The sequence below is a fragment of the Gymnodraco acuticeps genome, unplaced genomic scaffold, assembly GCF_902827175.1.
Source record: "Gymnodraco acuticeps unplaced genomic scaffold, fGymAcu1.1, whole genome shotgun sequence".
Classification (NCBI taxonomy): domain Eukaryota; kingdom Metazoa; phylum Chordata; class Actinopteri; order Perciformes; family Bathydraconidae; genus Gymnodraco; species Gymnodraco acuticeps.
Genome location: NW_022990186.1, coordinates 344,681 through 357,500, shown reverse-complemented (window position 1 = coordinate 357,500; position 12,820 = coordinate 344,681). Strand labels below are relative to the sequence as shown.

The following is a 12,820-nucleotide window of genomic DNA, read 5'->3' as shown; positions in this document are numbered from 1 at the left end:
CCCTATTAAGAATAATTTAAAAAAAATACATTTCTGGAGAGACTTGGTAAGAATACTGTTGATCGTTTGAGCAGAATGGGAGATGGCTGAGTTATAAATGCAGAAAATGCAAATGAATGTTCCTACTTTGGTCTGCTGGTCGAGGTTGGCTCCGTTTCTGGCCAGGATCTCTGCAACAGACACTCTGTCCTCCTGGGCGGCCAGATGGAGGGCCGTCAGGCCGCTCTGCAGGAGGAACACACGGAACAGTTCATATACTCAGACGGGCACATCCACAGCACTCTGCTGTTCTTCCTCTTAAAATAAGCTAATGAACACTTCAGGTTCGGTTAAGATTTCATTACTTGCAATGTTGTTTTATGTTAAGGATTATTTTTAGAAATGACTTATTGTTGTCAGTACCTTAGTCTGCACGTTGCCCTGCCCCCCCTTGCTGATGAGCAGGGCAGCCATTTGGGCGTGGCCCTCCTGAGAGGCCAGGTGCAGCGGGGTGACCCCCTGCTTGGTCAGGATGTTGGTGTCCGCTCCGTACTGCAGCAGCACCGTGGCGATCTCCATCTGGTTCTTCTTAGCGGCGATGTGGAGAGGAGTGTATCCGTTCTGATTCAGGGAGAGGGGGGGAGATACGAGTGTCACTGAGGAAATGAGACTATTTGATGTTGTGTTGTTCACAGAAAACCTCAAATGCCAAAAAGCTCTTTAGGGACTAACCTCCTTTTAGGTTAGCCAATAGTGTCGTTAAATAGTCAAATAAACTCCAAATGTTTTTTAAAGGCCTAATAAGATCAAAGTATTTTCTTCAGCATAAACACACGTACTGGAAAACGGAGTTTCCCTCTAGGAGGATTAATAAAGGTTCCTCTTCTTCTACTATCATTTTAACTCGATCCAAAATACACATCAACATTTTCCTCAACAAATGTACTGTTTTTCCTGTTTTAGTCAAGCGTAATGAAAACTAGTGGTTTGACGAAGTAATCCTTGATTTTGGAAAATAAATCAATAAATCAATATATATACTATATATAATAATAATAATGCATTTTATTTATCAAGCGCTTTATAAGATGCTCAAAGATGATTTACAGAGGTAAAAATAAAATTTGAATAATATCCATAACATAATCAATTATATTATAAATACTATACTGAACTGTTGAAACAACATCCCTAACAATATTAGGGATGTTGAAACAACATCCCTAATATTCATTTGGCTGCTTTTATGTATATAGAAGTATGATTTGGTTTTGAACCCTAAATTCAAGAAAGAGAAAATATAGCTGTTATAGGACTGGGTAGAATTGAAAGATGAAAATAGAGGATGGGACTTTTGACAGGATTTTTCTTCCAATAAGAAGCAAACAAATAAAAAGATTGACCAAAGTCTACTGTTAGGTCGCCAAGCTTCAATATGACCTCTTCCTGATGGCTGCATGATCAGAACTGAGCGAGACAAGGGTGTGAGTTGGAGGCCCGTCCTAAAATAATTGTTACCCTTTGGCAAAACTGTCTCGTTGATTACGAACTCTCCACTCAGCCTTAATGTCTCCTGCAGAGTGTCTCCAGCTCTTTACTGTGGACTCTCACCTTGGCCATGGTGTGAGGGGACGCTCCTTTGTCCAATAGCAGGAGCGCCACCGTCTGGTTATCGTAATGTGCTGCGACATGGAGCGGAGTGAGGCCGTTCTGTGAGAGGGTGGTGAGCGCAGCAGTTAGTGCAGCATTAGGCCATTAACTCCACACACACACACACACACACACACACACACACACACACACACACACACACACACACACACACACACACACACACACACACACACACACACACACACACACACACACACACACACACACACACACATTCATATGGAGAGTTAAAGGGGATAAGACTGCAGGGGTACATTCATTTGAGTTATAAGACAGTAAATGCTGCAAGGGTTACTGAGTGGCTTCTTATTATGAACTTATTCAAAAGAAATCCTGATGTTTAAAAGGCTTCTGTGATTGGTTTTATGTTTTCTGGAATGAATAAAAGTGAATCCAAATAAAGGAAGCATTATTCTAACTAGTCTTTCCGGTGCTCTTGGAGTCAATTTAACCTCAATACAGAAACATGGATTTAAATGTTTTAATATGTGTATGCAGGAAAAGTAGACATTATTTCTCAGCTCATAGATTATAAAGTCATATCAAGAAGGTTTTTATTGTGGATGCACACCTTCCCAGCAGAATCGGGCGGAGCGCAGCGCTGCAGCAGAAGTTTGGCCACATCTAGGCTTCCGTACTTGGAGGCCACGTGCAGGGGAGTGAACCCTTTCTGTGGAGAGGCAGTCAGAGGAGAATACATGTGTTTAGAGACAGAATATCTCTACACAGGTTTTCCTAATGTAACACCATTCCAAGTAAGGCCGCTACATACAATATGTGTCTTAGTTGAATACTGTAAGACACATGCATTCCTTTTCTTATATAGACCAAACTCAGCCATATAACTATGCTATAAGAATAATTGATGAGGCCCAACAAATACAGTTTCATTATTTTATTATGTTTACACTTTCTAATATATTAACTACTATTTACCATTCTGTGGGACCATTCGGCACCTGAGATTTTAGCAATCGTAAGGCTTTACAGAGGGTGGTGAAAACTGCACAGCACATCACCAGGATGGAGCTGCCATCCATGGAGGACCTTTACTCCCAGCGCCTCAGGAAGAAATCTCTCCGGATTATAAAAGACCCCCATCACCCCAGCCACAAACTGTTCTGTCTGCTGCCGTCTGGCAGGCGTTACCGCAGCATCAGGACTAAAACCACCAGACTCAGGGACAGTTTCATCCCACAGGCCATAAGACTGTTAAACACCTGAACTGTTGAAGCAACATCCCTAATATTCATCTGGCTGCTACTTAAAAATGATTTATCTATTTACCTATATCCTATTTCAATAACTTGCATATAGACTCTTATTGCACTATTTCACTATTTCACTTTTTTAAATCTATTTTTCTTTTTGTATTACTATTTACTATTTACTTGCACTATATTTGTTCTGTTTATCTGTGTTTTGTGTTGCTCTGTTGGAGAAGCCTGTGACACAAGATTCTCATCGGCATAACTACTCTGTAGCTATGTTCGTTTGACAAATAAAGAACCTGAACCTTGAACCTTGAACATTCATAGGAAAACCAGCAGAGGGAGCACTTTGGCTATTTTTAAATCCAGATGAACTGTGAAGCTGAGAGAAAGCACATGACCAGTGTTTACGGCCCTGCCCATGGAGGGAAAAATCCTTTGTTTGTCAAACCCGGATTATATCTGATGTAATGGGTGATTGGACTAAAACGGACGAAGAAATAGAGCGAAGAGGGATGGAGGAGAGGGGACAGGGTTTATTAGTAGTCGGGGGGAAATAAAACAGTGGTCGAAGCAAATCAAGGATAAGACCTAATATTACCATGCTGGGCTGGACAGAGAGTTAATGGAGATGTTTCCCTTGCATAAAAACATGTTCTTACAATTTTGTTGACATAGCGACAGCCACACCCTTTGTCCCCGAGAGAAACCAAGGAGACAGACATCAATGGCTTCAACCACTACACCCTGATTGATATACTTCATCAAAAAGCGTTTTGTCTCACTCTAAATGGTGGACTCATCCAGACTAGTTCTGAGTGGGATCCAGCCTGGTCTGGTAACACACCTACAGAGTGATGAAGATAAATCACTTGACTGCGTTCAGGCTTCATGCACAATTCAGAGGGAAGCAGCAGATTTACAGCTTTATCAATATTTCATAAAAAGTGGGTCAAACAGGGACCTGCTCATACATCACTGTAACCTATTTATGTGATCCTTCCTCTGTACATCTGGCACTTACTGTATTGCTCTTTATGTATCTTTTATGGAATATTAAGCATTACATATATTAATTAAAAATATTTTGGGGCTGAATAAATTGTTTGTTTGTATCAATCACATATATTGTTGTGGCAAATAGGCATAAGACAATACTGTATGTACATATTATGTAATGTTTCCCCCAGCCTAATTTATGCGATTCATGATTTTATCCAAAAAATCATCAAAATATGCTTAATATCATAAATCCTGAAAATAAATATCCACATTGTGTGCTTTTTAATGATGATGTTGTCTATTTTTTTACTTCAGACAAAACTAAGCTGTTTCCCCCTGTAAGCAGTCTTTATGCTAAGCTAGGCTAACAATGCTCTGACCTCAGCTGGATTGCTATGTAGTTCTCATAATAAGTGTATTCCACATATGTGGGAGGCATGACTGTCTTTATCTCTGAAGTCATTAACAAAATACCTCAAAAAGAGCACTTTGTAGATTGAGATCTTTTCAGGTCTCAATCTACAAAGATTGAGACCTGAAATCTCAATTTGTAGATTGATATTTGACCAGGTATTCCTTTTTTCCAAACTAAAAAAGGAATACCTGGTCAATCGTCCCTCAGGGCTCTTTTACAGCCAATACAGTATCAAAAAGTCAATAAAATAAAACCTTTTGCCCCCAATAATTGTGAACCACTGCAATCACATCAGTCATACTGTACATGAGCACAAAAACTATTAGGCTGATGGATTCAGTAGTACTGGAGGTTTGCTGTGGATAAACAAACAGACACCCACATACACACACATGACCCAAAGCACGATTTCCCCACAGGATTACGCCTAGCGGAGAGAACGAATTCCTGAATGCCTTGTGTGCGAGAATTTACATTAAAGATAAAACATCTCTTCCAAACCCACCTTGGTGGCCAGTGAGTGTGAAGCTCCAGCCTCCAGCAGCACAGAGGCTGTCTCCACCTGCCCCTCCCTGGAGGAGATGTGGAGGGGGGTGTAGCCGTTGGTTGTGGCAGCATCAGGATGAGCCATGTGTTGCAGCAGCAGCTGAACAATCTCTGTTTTCCCCAAACGAGAGGCAATGTGGAGCGGAGTCTGGTCCTCCTGACAAAGGAATACAAAAATAATGTCATCTTATTTTGCATGGTGGTAACGTGTTCCTTTGTGTGTTACTGTAGATGTCTGCAGTCTCACCCGTGCCCTGGCGTCCACCATAGCTCCGTTCCTCAGCAGACACCGGACCACCTCCACCTGACCCGCCCTGGCTGCCATGTGTAACGCTGTTTCCCCTCGCTGTGCACACAGGAAGATATGGGTCAGCAGAGTCAACACCAACATATTTAACTGTCACTGCAGTAGTCGTCACAGTAAAATATTCAGATTATCAGTCAAAAATAACTCATTTCAAAGACTATCCCTCCCTGTGATTGGCTTGTTTCCCGTCACTCACAATGTTGCTGACGTCGGGCGAGGCTCCGTTCTGCAGCAGCAGCAGGACGATGTTCAGGTGACCCATGAAGGCTGCCACGTGGATCGGAGTCAAACCAGACTGGACACAGGAAGGGAGGACAAAGAGGAACAAAAGTTTTAAATGTACATTTTGTATTACTCAAGGAGAGATCATCAAACTTTTTATAAAGAGCTACATAATGGCAATGTCTGACCAGATACTCTCCTTAGAGCATAGACAGCAATTCAGCTATGAAACAATATTTAAAAGCCTATACATAAAGAGCTGACTGCAAGCTTCAACCAAAGCAATGACCTGACAACATTATGTTGATTGGCAAGTCATTGGTCAGTTCAGGTTCAGGACAGTTCAGGTTCAGGACAGTTCAGGTACAGGACAGTTCAGGTACAGGACAGTTCAGGTTCAGGACAGTTCAGGTTCAGGACAGTTCAGGTTCAGGACAGTTCAGGTACAGGACAGTTCAGGTACAGGACAGTTCAGGTTCAGGACAGTTCAGGTTCAGGACAGTTCAGGTTCAGGACAGTTCAGGTTCAGGACAGTTCAGGTTCAGGACAGTTCAGGTTCAGGACAGTTCAGGTACAGGACAGTTCAGGTTCAGGACAGTTCAGGTACAGGACAGTTCAGGTTCAGGACAGTTCAGGTACAGGACAGTTCAGGTTCAGGACAGTTCAGGTACAGGACAGTTCAGGTTCAGGACAGTTCAGGTACAGGACAGTTCAGGTTCAGGACAGTTCAGGTTCAGGACAGTTCAGGTACAGGACAGTTCAGGTTCAGGAAAGTTCAGGTTCAGGACAGTTCAGGTACAGGACAGTTCAGGTAAGGGACAGTTCAGGTACAGGACAGTTCAGGTACAGTACAGTTCAGATACAGGACAGTTCAGGTTCAGGACAGTTCAGGTTCAGGACAGTTCAGGTACAGGACAGTTCAGGTTCAGGAAAGTTCAGGTTCAGGACAGTTCAGGTACAGGACAGTTCAGGTACAGGACAGTTCAGGTAAGGGACAGTTCAGGTACAGGACAGTTCAGGTAAGGGACAGTTCAGGTACAGAACAGTTCAGGTTCAGGACAGTTCAGGTACAGAACAGTTCAGGTTCAGGACAGTTCAGGTTCAGGACAGTTCAGGTTCAGGACAGTTCAGGTTCAGGACAGTTCAGGTACAGGACAGTTCAGGTTCAGGACAGTTCAGGTACAGAACAGTTCAGGTTCAGGACAGTTCAGGTTCAGGACAGTTCAGGTTCAGGACAGTTCAGGTACAGGACAGTTCAGGTACAGGACAGTTCAGGTACAGGACAGCATCAGTTGGTTCCTCTGTGCACATTATTTGCTGGATTATGTTTATGATAACCCACTACTCCAGCAAAAGCTTCCACATACACTTTAAAATAGATGTCATACTTATTCTGATAGTGTTGTTCCTTATATTAATATGAAATATTGTCAACAATTACAGAACTAAACCTAAACTATCATTAACCTCCTGTATCTACTTCCATTCAGGGCTCCTCTCTGGAATGACTATGAATACAAAATAAATACCTAAACCAGACCCTGACACTGAATTCAGTTTCTGTAAAACGTGAGACCTACCTCTGTAATGGCCTGAATAGAGGCTCCATATTTGACCAGCAGTTCCATCACCTTCACTCGGTTCTTCTTACAGGCTATGTGCAGCGGAGTGAAGCCGTTCTGTTGAGCGGCATAAACACGCACAGTTAAGGATAAACTTAGACAATAGTTCAATGTTGACTAAATCGTCCTTCTGCTTTGTATCTTTCGTTAGTTTCCTTGTTCCCTACCAGGGCCCTGGCGTTGGGGTTGGCCCTCTTGTCCAGCAGCAGCTTGGTGACTTTGTAGTGACCGCAGTGAGCGGCCACATGCAGCGCTGTCAGGTAGTCCAACGTGACATCATCAACAGGAGCCTTGTGCTGCAGAAGGTGTTTGACACATTCCACATGGTCGCCTTGTGCCGCCATGTGAAGAGGAGACAGCCCGTTCTAAATGTGAAAGAGAGGTCATTTGGTTTGATGGAGATACAGAGTGGCAGGGGACTTTTTCCAAAGAAGAATTGAGGCTGTGTTCTGCTAATAAAACACTACTTATTTGTCGGGGGAACATGCAGCCATGATTGCTTTAAGAGTCTTCTCATGAACAGTTTAAGAGTGTAAGTGTACCTAGTTAGCAAATAGGTGTGGAAAGTGGAAAATGTAGCATTAGCAGCTCAAGAGCCTGACATGTTTTTCTTAGGATAAGGTGGAAATCAAAACAGAGCTGGAGAAGAGTGAACACTTCACTTACATTTGTCAGGAAGACACAAACACGAAAGTTGCTCTGTGTCTGCCTGGTGTGTAAATAGGGCAACTGCTAGCTAACAGGTTAGCATAAGCAAATCTCCAGTCATCTCCGTGATGTTAGAATTGGATTCATGAATATTTTAAACCTTTTTTTTTCATTTATGCGATGAAATTAAGTATTTTACGCCTATAATGCAATTTTGCCCAACATCTGAAATCATTGATAAAATACAGAGATTGATATTGCTTATGTTTAGCCTAACTTACATAGACTGGAGGCAGAGAAAGTGTGTGCTAGTTTAGACAATCTTCTAAGTTGCCTTACATATACGTTGTTTTTCGTTAGCTAGCAACATGCTAATACTAAAAAAATAATTATAGTTACACCTTTAATCTCAAATAAATACATAAACACACACACAACATTTTTTATTGAACATATATATTAGAGGGATTGCTATCAAATGTCTCATCTGTTCCAGTGAAATTAGAATTTTATTTTAGGTGTTGACCTAAATCCACATTCTGATAGTCTTTAAACAATGTGTACTGAATCGTTTTGTATAATGTAACCTTATGATAATATGTTTTACTTTAAGGCGGCGATTCACTACTTATAATATGTTAATCATGTTATAGGACTCAGTTTAAAAAAATTACTAAGCAACGTGCCGTGTCCTTTAAGCTGTAAACAGGTGCAGGGACATGAGACACACCTTGGTCCGGGCCAGCATGGGGGCTCCTTTCTCCAGCAGCAGCTCCACAGCCATCTCATGTCCACTCCGGGCCGCACAGTGAAGGGGGGTCAGACCGTCCTACAGGACACATCAACACCAGACTATAGTATTAGACATTTAATACACACTGAAACTGATTTGGCTAAAACTTAAAGAACAACTCTTTACTGATGTCCTTTTCAACATGCAGAATTCCTTTTCTAAAAAAGTTTGTTATGTCAGTCGAGGTAAAGCGTCCGACAGGCAGGTGTAGCCAGAGACTCGCCCAGGCCAGATGTTGTTTGTATTGGCTAGAATCATACTAATTACATGCCTGTTGTGCTAGCTAACACACAACAACAATAACAACAAGCAGCGGTTTAGGATGGCCACTGTGATACTGCATTTAATCCACTGAGCTGAACTAAAAACAGCTTAAAGCTCATATTAACATCTGTTCTTATGGAGAAAAAATAATGAGAGCTGGTTATTTTTATACTCCTGTGGATGTAGAGCAGAAAGATTCGACAAAGAATTAGTCGGCCTTCAAATAAGTTCCCTTTTTTATCAGGATAGTCCATCTACAATAAACAGAAAAATAAGATTACAATAGTTTGGCTTCTCGTGATACTCACCCTTGTTTTAGAATCAATCTGAGAGCCACGGTCCAGTAGCAGCCCCACCATGTTAGTGTTGCCCCGCTTGGACGCCACATGTAGAGGAATAATCCCATTCTACAGGAGAAAAAGTTAAAGTTTCAAACTTAAATTTAAGAATGCATAATAACGGTGTCTTGTCTTGAAGTGTTCCTGTGTTATACACTGATTATGTCAGATGAACTTCTTCTGTAGATAAGTGCATTAACTCTTTATATTGTATGGAGGAAATTGCCATGTTCCTGAAGTGCAACGTTTCTGCCTTTTGAAAAAGATTCAGTTTGTTTTTACTTGGTTAAATGAAGGTTAAAAACATAACCAATATTGATGACTCTTAAATTAGTCTGACACACTGCTTTTTCCTTAAAATGCTGTTTGACCTACCATCAGACTGAAGGATGGTGTTCCTTAGACTGAAAGAGGATGAGGGTTTGTCCTAAACCTTTTAATAACATAGGCTTTAAAATGTTTGGCAACCTCCTTTTCAGCCACACAAGCATTCCCATGAGTCTTAAGAAAGTGCAGGGTGAGAAAAAAAGCTATTTTTATCCACACTGCTGCTTGCATGACTAAAAATAGGACATCTGTCTTTTCTGGGTAATATTAAAGTGACAATAGAATCATCAGAAAGGACTGAAATATAACTGTGTATGCTATAAACATAGCAGGGGTTCTGTGGGAGGAGGTGAGGTGTGACAAGCACATATTGCTTTGGTCATGTAAACTGTCAGTAGTAATAACTAAGTGAATAAGTTGCCAACAATACTATGTCATTTAGAGTACCGGTAGAATTATAGTTTCTTCTAAAGCACTTATCTATGGTGGCCAAACGCGTTACAACGGCCCGAGACATTTCCATCAGTAGATACACGCTGCAGCTTCAGAAACAATTACAATATTGAAAAACAAATGTTCCCAAGCACATTTATGAGAAGAAACATCTTCACCAACTTGACAAGTCATGCACAGGGTTTACTAAAAGCGCTACATAAACAAACCGCTAATAACTCAAGACGCTGCAAAACAAAAAACACTGCAAGAAGCTCAAAACAAAACGGAGACCAGGGGACACTAAAAAGTGACGCACACTCTGGGACCGGAGCGCTTGGTGACGTTCAGGATTATAAAGCTGGACAACTGTCTCTGTTGCAGAGTTAGTCTGTTTCATAACTGTAAGTGTGTGTCAGTCTGAAATGACTAGGTTAGCTAGCTAGCTTACAGCAGATCTGCTATAACAGCTGAAGGAATCATATTGACAAATTGTTAAAATAAGCCAATAAAACATGTTAGGTAAGTTTCGAACAACAGTGATAGTTGGTTAATGCAGAGCTTTGGTTAATGCAGAGCTTTTAGTAAAACATTTGTTGTCAATTGGTTTCTTCCTTTGTATGTGTGCGTTTCTCCCAATGGAAGTGTTTAGGACAGTGTTTGCACCTGTCGGCCACTGTACTTATCACACCAAAATAACAGTGCTTTTTTATAAACTCCTACCCTTGCCGTGAAGTCCACGGCTGCCCCTCGGTTCAGAAGCAGTGTGGCCACATTCACGTTGCCATAGTGGGCAGCGATATGCAGGGGGGTGAATCCACTCTGGAAGACAGACAGGAAAGAGACAGACACACATATAGGAGGACAAGAGTTTGAATTAGCCTCAATTTAGTTAAGTCCTTGAACTTTAGTCTTCCCAGCATGCAGCAGTTGCATCAAGCATCACAGGTGAACAAAAACAAAACTGAAACAAAGAAAATCTAAAGAAAGTTACAGGAATAAATCAATTATTTTGAAAATAATTCCTAATATCTAGTACCCATACACACAACCCCCAAAACACACTCAGAAACATCACTTCCATGCAGGTTATCAACCACAAAAACAAAAGAGAAGAAAGGCCTTTCATAGGCTTTACAAAAAGGTTTTGAAATGAAAAGAGAACTGAAACAGAACAAATAAATGACAGTATACACAGAGTCATCCAGATTGACATGAAGATGGACAGACAACACTAACCTAACAACACCAAATGATAGTAAACTCATAAAGTTGCACATAACATGAAGGGCATATTTCTGAGTAACACCAAAGTGCACTATGTGAACTGTAGTTCATAGAAGTGTAAGAATTAGAAATGAGGAATATATCATGAGGAAAGTTAGAGATTGCAGAGCAGGTTGGAGTAGTTGTGAGATTCTTGCCTTACCTTTCCATTCTGTAAGTGTGGTCCGATTTAATGTGAAAAAGTTGTTTACAAAAGTGTGAAGAACACAGTGGCTAACGTGATGGTTTCAAACTGTACACATTCAAAAGCTTCAATGGTGCAAATGAAGGTAGCGTGGATGCAACATGCTATTCAATGCCAAGTCCTTTTTTAAATCAGGAGGTTTCATAGTAGACTGGGACTGGCATTATTCAAATAAAATAACGTCATCCTTTCAATTTGTGTGAGCATTAGGGATGTCAGAAAAATGTTGAAAAATGTATATTTACTGTTAATTGAACATTAAAATGAAGGAAAAAACATTAATCTTAATTTTTCAAAATGGCCGATCATGTGCACTCTAAACTGGAAGTTGGTTTTGAAATATGTCCAAATTGCTACGGAAATTGCTAATATGGAATCTGTAAAATGTGTCAACACAATCAACAAAATACTCAACATTATTTATTCTCTGTATTTTTCACATGATCTGCCAATTTATAATATACATTGTGCAGTGTTATGCTTTGAAGTAGACTGAAACATGTTGATTATTGGCAATTTCCTTATGGGCACACAAATAGAAATGTTAATTTAAATGTATTTTTATTTTGTCGGCACTTGGCTTCCATACATAAGCATTGTATGCTCTAATTGAACCAAAACAGTTTGAACCCAAGCAGTTCATACTTCATAGTGCATCTGTATACATCATGCAACAGGACAGGATTGACAGTTCAGACAGAGTGTGGACGATATACATTCACAGCTGTCACACAAATGTATCAACACAGAATTCATCAAATCAAAACATTGCAGGAAATAAACGTAATCATTCAAATAATTCAACAAACCTTGCATCTTAGTAATAATGATAAGAGGTATTTTTAAATATATATAAATGGATATGACAAAAACAAACTGGCAAAAACAAACTGGCTTCCTGAGTTGGTGACAAATGAAGTGCATGAAGACAGGGTATAAACAAATTGTGCAGTGCCTGTGTGCACAACACTGTAGATCGGCCTTTTGTGTAAGCCATGCATGTTGACCAGTTATTAGATCAACTTTAAAAACAAAACAAACAATCTTCATCATTATATGATACCATGCAGTGCTGTGAAATAAATAAAGGATGGAGGGAAAGTAAGGAAAAACAATGGAATGGGACAGAACAGTGAATGTGTGGAGAGTCAGAGGAGCGTGTGTACCTCAGTAGTCCTATTGACCATCATCTGAAGCAGGAGGAAGCAGGGAGGGAAACAGCTCAGTTAGACTTGTTGGACACATCACCCTCTGCAGCAGCTGTGCTCAGACACTGACAGGTGACGAGGCTAGGAGGCGTTTCATTTATTCAGTTTGAGCAAATAATCTGCTTTATATCAATGCTTTGGTTTATGCTAACATTTGACTGCACTGAGCAGTGCCTGAGAGCTCAGGAACAATCGGCGGTGATACAGAGCAGTTGGACCGAGAAACACAAGCAGTCAGATGATGAGATAAGATAAGATGTACTTTATTGATCCCAATTTGGGAAATGTTTGATCTTATCTTATCTTAATCCATGGATTTGGTTACAGATGGCTATAACTAAAGTGCTTTTTCCCAGTATGT

General features: G+C 40.6%; 1 pseudogene; it reads right to left on the bottom strand.

Annotated features, from left to right (window-relative positions):
• Nucleotides 1-12,820, bottom strand: part of LOC117547263 — a 71,344-nt pseudogene that overhangs the window by 40,122 nt on the left and 18,402 nt on the right.